Raw genomic sequence first — 7,223 nt, 5'->3', positions numbered from 1 at the left:
CGCGCATTTCCTCGTAAATGGGGCCTTGAGAAGGTTTACCAGCCAAAACCCAGGCGTGGAAATACTGACGAGCCTCCCCATGCAGACATTGCAGACCCTTCACATGTTTATTCCAACCCACAACCCGTCGCTTACCTTTGCGCGTCCTGTACCTACCTACGCATTTATGAACTCGACTGTACCTAATAGTCTACGTATCTCACGCGCTTGGAACTGTCTTGGCGCACTAGTAGTAGCCTACTAAAATTATAAAAGTGATGTTTGTACACACTTTAACATTCCGTTATTACTCCATAAACATTATCCCACGACATAATCAAACACCTTAAGTTTTCTACCCATAGGTTCAATGTACGTTAATTTTCTATCTAAATATTTTAAAAGAACTTCATTTTTAAATGAATAGATAGTTTTCTTGTTAAAATGTGCTTCACAAATAGTCTCCAATATACTAATTCAGTTGCAAATAAATAACTGATACTTGCCTTTAAATAAACAAAAGCTGTAATGGCATTAAAATCGGGTTAAAGATATTTTTTTTATAAACACTATATATATTTTTTTATAATACTAAATACTACTCATATTGGAATATGACTTTAGTTGCCAAAGTATTAATTTTAGTACCTATATCTATTTTTTTAAGCTACCGAAATCCGATTAATTAGTTGACCGGTTAAATACGTGCCTTAAAAAAATACCATTCCCCCCCCCCCCCCCTATCTCCGAAGTTTACCAACCTAAAATTATGTAATTTTTACACAATTATAACATTATCATAAATATTACAGGGAAAATATAATCACACCTCTATCTTGAATACTTTTTTTTATTATAAAAAACATTTTGTAATTTAATTTGCAATTTAAGCTCATTTGGGGGTGTTTATTACACTTGAAATATCTATAGGGCCCTCCACACTCATGCGCGAATCACGGCGCGAAGCCGAGAACGCGAGTCTGGAATCTAGTTCGCTAATCAGCGAAATCGACTCCACACTCCACAACGGAGCGGCAGCTGACGTTCACGGTGGTTCATCATACATAGCCGTTAACCGCTATATACGAGTTTTCGCCCGGGAGGCGATGACTGACGAAATTTGCGCCTGGCTCGCGGTCTATAAATGCATGATTTTTTATTTTTGGTTTGGTTTAAAGGTGCGTTCAGAAACTTAAGCTTTTTTCTGTTGAATTTGTGAGCTGTCCAATGCTTTGTATACATTTGGCAACAATATGCATTTAAGGGTTAAACGACCGTATCTTCTTTTTACGTAAACTTAGAAGTTTGATTTTTTCACAGCTTCAAGGGGCTGTAGACCTGAGTATATATATGGTTTTAATTTCAACTCGATACCTTCACGCGTTCCCGAGATAAAGGGTCTTGATCTTGACAGACAGACGGGCGGACGGACAACAATGTGATACTATAAGGGTTCCGTTTTTTCCTTTTGAGGTACAGAACCCTAAAAACAAATGTTTTATGAGTTAGGTATATATTTGTAGCATAAAATAGGTATTTCGTCACATATAATAAATAATTACCTGTCACCGTGTCGCTTAATTCGTTTAATCCTAGCTCAGGATAAAAGTATCTTAGGTAAACGTCAGCGTGATTATTGTGGGATAATTAAATTTGTAGCGAGCCGCCGCTCGGCTCCGCTTCGGCGGCTATCCCGTGCTAAATTAGATTACCTATTACAAAGATTACTCGCCACTTTGTCTACCCAGAAAATCGTAATGCCAATCACCACTCCCATTTTCTTTGCGTCTTTACCGTTTATACTTTTTCGAAGCAAATAACAAAATCACAAGATATTTACGTGAGTGTACGTAGGCAAAATGTGGGTAAAATGATTTTAAGGTGATATGGAATGAAATTTGATTTTATCCATGTGTATATTAACGTACTTACCTACATTATGATTAGGAACATTTCTGATCTAAAGCGAGGAAGAAAAATAGTATGTCTTAAGAAAAACTTTCACTCTTTGCTCTTAGTAAGAGTATGTACGTCAAATTTAAAATACCTATGGTAATAAAGAATATGCTTATTTTTTTATATTGTTATATGATTAAATAGACACTTACATCGATACGAAATTGTAAAATCAATATGTCGCGTCAATAAACTATAATCAAAGATAAATTAAGTGGAAAAAAAAGTTTAACTTATAGTATGTCATCATGATAACATCTTTACTAAATTCTATTAGTCATATAACACGAGCACATTTTTCGAGACAAATTTATTGTGTACCTATTTATGGTTTTGTAATCACAGCCAGTGAACCGTTGTGCGTTAAAAGTCGGGCATTTTTTCTGTAGTGATACACTGGACTTTTTTCCAAAATAGGTAAATTTAATGTTTTTCCTAGGTACTCAGAATAGTCAGAATCACGAGCTCCTTCGTTCCTACTAGGAGGAAAAAGCGTCCCAAGTTTTATTGTTCCATTACGTTACCATTTTTTCAAACACTTTGCAGCGGCCGAGTACGGCGGTAACGAAATGGAAAGTGCGTAAAATGTATGAAAATTTTGGGACATTGTTTTTCTTTCCTAGTAGCATGGAATCAGCTCATTATACTGGGCACAAATAATATTAAATTTACATATCCTAAAAAAAATCCAGTGCATCACTACAGAAAAAATAGCCAGTCACAATATTATGTTTTTGAACTCCTTAATTAAAAAATCGTCGTACCTATACTGAATTAGTACGCACAGCCGATTAAATCTTAAGGCTTCATAAATAACCCTCATAGGAGTCATGGGGATAACAGGCAGTCATCAATCAAAGCTATTTTGAACATTTTCAGTTAATTTATTTAAGAAGAATCATAATGTTCCCCTAACCGCACACCGCACACAATTGTACCGCCGCCGCCACGCTGCCGGGGTCACACCGCCGCCAGTGCAAATTCATCATCGCGAGTCGCGAGCTTGCAAATTCAGGAGTCCGCACCCGCACGTGTAATAAAAAGCATTACCTACCTACTGTTTCTCAGTTTTCCAAGAGTAGATACTGAGAGGAAACTGTAGGTAAGTAAGATAATATAACTAGTTTTACAGTTGCAACCGTAATGTACTTACGTGCGAGTACTGTAGCCACGAGGTATTTAAATATCAAATAGCAAACCTTGAAGGACTAGGCTTACAATTAGCTTGAAGAACGCGCCAACGTCTTGATTGACGTTTTGATTGATTGTAAAGGCGGAAGGTACCATGTATACAGAGCCAGCGAGGAAAATGGTTTTTTTTTGACAATTCGAAATTATTAATAATATATAGGAAAAAAATCTAATGTACGACTTGCACCGAACGGGTGGAGTAGGCGCGCATTTCACATTTTTACGGCCACAAGCCGGTCGGCTGCTCACGAACGCGGTCGACTCCGGTCGGATTCCATCTCTTCTGCCATGCATAATGTATAGGCACATTGAAAATGCGCTCCGGTATATGTATATGTCCATTTATTTGGTGCGCCCTACAGCCCAAACGGCTGGACGGTTTTTGACATATGAGAGGTGTGGTTGAATTCGTCAGAATAGGCTATTTGGCTAATTTTTGAAAATGGTTTTAATTGATTGTTTATGACTTAATAATTACGCTACATTGATATTTCCGTAAAATTTCCTGTATTAAATATAATAAAAACAATGTTAGTTTATTTAGAGTTTTGAATGATTCACGGTTAGTTTCACTAGACTTATATTGACCGGGATATAGACCGTGATTACCTTTTGTATTATTTGTGAGCTCCCGATATTTCGACGCAGTTACATGCATCATGTTCACGGGTGACTGAAGACTCTACTCCCTCGGTCTATATCCCGGTCAATATAAGTCTAGTTAGTTTATTTATTTTGAACGCGCCTTAAACGCTGTTTTTGCAAAGGGGCTAATCACGTGACACGTGTGACGTCACGCGCAAGTAAACTCAGTCAATGACCTTAGTTAATCTTATGGTTTATGTGCATTGAATTCATTATTTCACTGTAAAATGGTATATAAATGGTGTATAGTGCCGCAATGTTCAAGTACGACTATAAAAAATCCAGACAAATCGATTTTTTCCATTCCAACAAATCCCAAAAAAAGAAAAATGTGTTTAAAACTAGCGCGAAGAGACCGAAAGAGCATTTTAGCGCATACAAATGTTTTTATGTGTGAAGACCACTTCGATGTAAGTAATATTTAACTGCAAATAAATATGGTAATTAAAGCAGCGGATTTTGTTATTTAACGAAACAAGATCTAGGTATTTAATGTATTATTACATAACCTCATAACATAGCTCTTTCAGCATTAGTAGGTAGTTAATAGCATACTTTTTCTTTCAAACTAAAGTGCAGTATGGAGATACTATTCTCGTCATCGTATTCTATACAGGGTGACATTAAATTGGTGATACAAAATCAATGTTTTACATACACCTTCCCTAAACTAAGCCCCTCAATTAAGTCTGATGCTTTAAAAATAATCAAAAGTAATTTGTTTATTTTTTTTTATTTTATCCCGTTTTTTTAGGCTTCACATGGTTAATAATGATAAACAAAGAAAAGGTTAAATTATTTCAAATGAACATTTTCCTCTTTGGTTATCAATCACCTGCCACAGTTTATGATGTAAACGTGTTTTGATTAGTACTTGTCACTTGTCAAAGAAAATAAGATTTTATGCAAGATTTCGGTTTTACAATAAAATTTAAGATAAAATTATTCTCGAGAAACGTGTTGACGATTTTGCTACAAGAAGTGCCGGAGCAAAATTTGGAGAATCCTCATTTCCGGCAAGATGGTGCACCAGCGCAGTTTGCTCTAAGTGTGCGAAATCATTTGGAGCAAGAGATCCCTGACAGATGGATTGGACGAAACGGCCCAGTCGCAAAGCCGTCTCGAAGTCCCAATCTTCGCATGGCCGACTCGACATCCTTTGCGGGGCGAAATTAAAAGGAGAGTGTACGCACGGGAATCAAATACCGTCTATGAACGTCGCCAAAAGATAATTGAGGTGTTCAATTCTGTGAAAGCCAATGCAGACTCAAAATCAATCATATGAATTAGACTTCGTGTCCAGGAAGGCGGTGGGCATTTTGCACACATCTTAAAATACGTTTAGGTAAAGTAGGTGCACACTACTTATTGAAACGTTGGTATTTTAAGATTCTGTTACATTCGGTAGATTACGTACATTAATAAATAATTTAATTTAAATTGATTCGCTTATTATTACCATAAATGTATCAGGGTACATAAGACTAAACAGCTTAAGGCCAGTCCACACGGGAACAGTTTTGTGCTAATCTGATTAAATTGTCTGATCAAATCAGGTGGTGAGGATGCAAACGCCAATTTGGCCCGCCGATTCCCCTTTTCTTCGATTGTAAGATTATGACCTATACAATGGAGATTTGTGACGCCAGTAGGCGCATTTAGGGGCATTATTTTTTAATTTAGAGCACTTAAATGTCACCATAATTCTCCCGTCCGTCTGGACTGGGCTTTAGTTACACGAGTGCCACTAATGGTGATATCGATAATTATTAACTTACATTGAAAACATCGAGTGACAGGTATGACAGTTAGGTATTTAACGTGGGGTAACCACACTTCGGGACTTTAATTATTTGTTTTATTAGAAAATTAGCGATAATTAAATACAGCTAATTTTAACAACGGAGTTACTGTAGTATACTATTGGGCATTAACTGAGCCACAATCAAGTGTTTTGTATCGCCAATTTAATGTCACCCTGTATATATATCGTCGTCGTATTCGTATCATCGAAATCGAAATGTTCGTAAATGAACAATTTCTACGTATACTCACACAGCTGTTTTTACATTTCTAAGTTCCGCAGCATAGTAATCCGGATTATCTTTAAAGAAACATGCAACCGTGCAACCATTAATGCGTCTATGTCTGGTAGGTTGCCGCTATCAGCTTTCACATACGAGGGTTGATCCGTATGCACCACCCCTGACCTCTTTGCTGTCACTTGGTTATTAAAACCTTTTTGCTGTAGGTTTATAGACATTTAGAGGTTATTAAAAAAAAAATGTCGAACTATTATTGAGCTACAGCTTACTGTAATTGTTGAGTCGTGGTTTTTTTGTATGAAAATGGATTTTGTTGAGCAGAGGGCGGTAATAAAATATCTACAAAAAAATATTTTACACCAACTCCATCAAGATATTGTGGCAACTGTAGGGGAGTGTGCAGTATCCTATTACATAGTGAAACGTTGGTGTCGAGAGTTTAAGTGCGGAGGATCAAGTTGTGAATACCAACATGGCGGTGGACCACCTGTAAGGGTCACTCCAGACGAAAACAATAAAGTTCACGATATGGTGTTACAAAACCGGCGAATACGTATCAGGCAAATTGTTGAAGAGACTGGCTTGTCATATCATGTTGTGCAACAGATACTTACTAAAGAATTGGGTATGAACAAGATCAGTGCAAGATGGGTGCCAAGAATGTTGACCATTGATCAGAAAAGACATAGAGTATTGATTTGCCAGCGTCTGTTGGATATGTACCAAGCTAATAAAGATAATTTTCTCCATAGATACGAAATCATGGACGAGTCTTGGGTACATCACTATGATCCCGAAACTAAAATTCAAAGTAAGCAGTGGAAACACAGTGGTTCTCCGCCACCACGTAAATTTAAAGTGGCATCGTCTGCAGGAAAGGTTATGCTGTCTGTATTCTGGGATGCTCAAGGAATAACTATTTGAAAAAGGGAGAGACTATTACAGGGGCCTATTATGCAAACTTAATTCTAAAATTGCGAGAGGCTATTAAAGAGAAACGCCGGGGCAAGTTGACAAGAGGCGAACTCTTCCACCAAGACAATGCTACCGTCCATACGTCCTGTGTCGCTAAGGCTGCCATACACCAAGCAGGCTTCGAATTGGTGGAGCACCCACCGTATTCGCCTGACTTGGCCCCCAGCGACTACAGGCTATTCCCAAAATTTAAGAGCCCGGTTACGATTTTAGTCGCAAAAATGGAAAGTTGATAGATTTCTTCTGTGAAATTGTACACCTTCTGTTACCTAATTGAAATAACAAGTACTGGTTTCTATTAGCACGACTTCTTATCTCTAGGTTTATCAGACCAATTTTTTGAAAAAAGGCTTACTAAATTAGTAATGAATTTTTTTCTGATGGACGTTTAGGTAAACGCGTGTAAAGCACTGATTTTAATGCTCTTATTTG

Source organism: Cydia strobilella, chromosome 4, assembly GCF_947568885.1.
Source record: "Cydia strobilella chromosome 4, ilCydStro3.1, whole genome shotgun sequence".
Classification (NCBI taxonomy): Eukaryota; Metazoa; Arthropoda; class Insecta; order Lepidoptera; family Tortricidae; genus Cydia; species Cydia strobilella.
Note: the sequence above shows the minus strand (reverse complement) of the source record.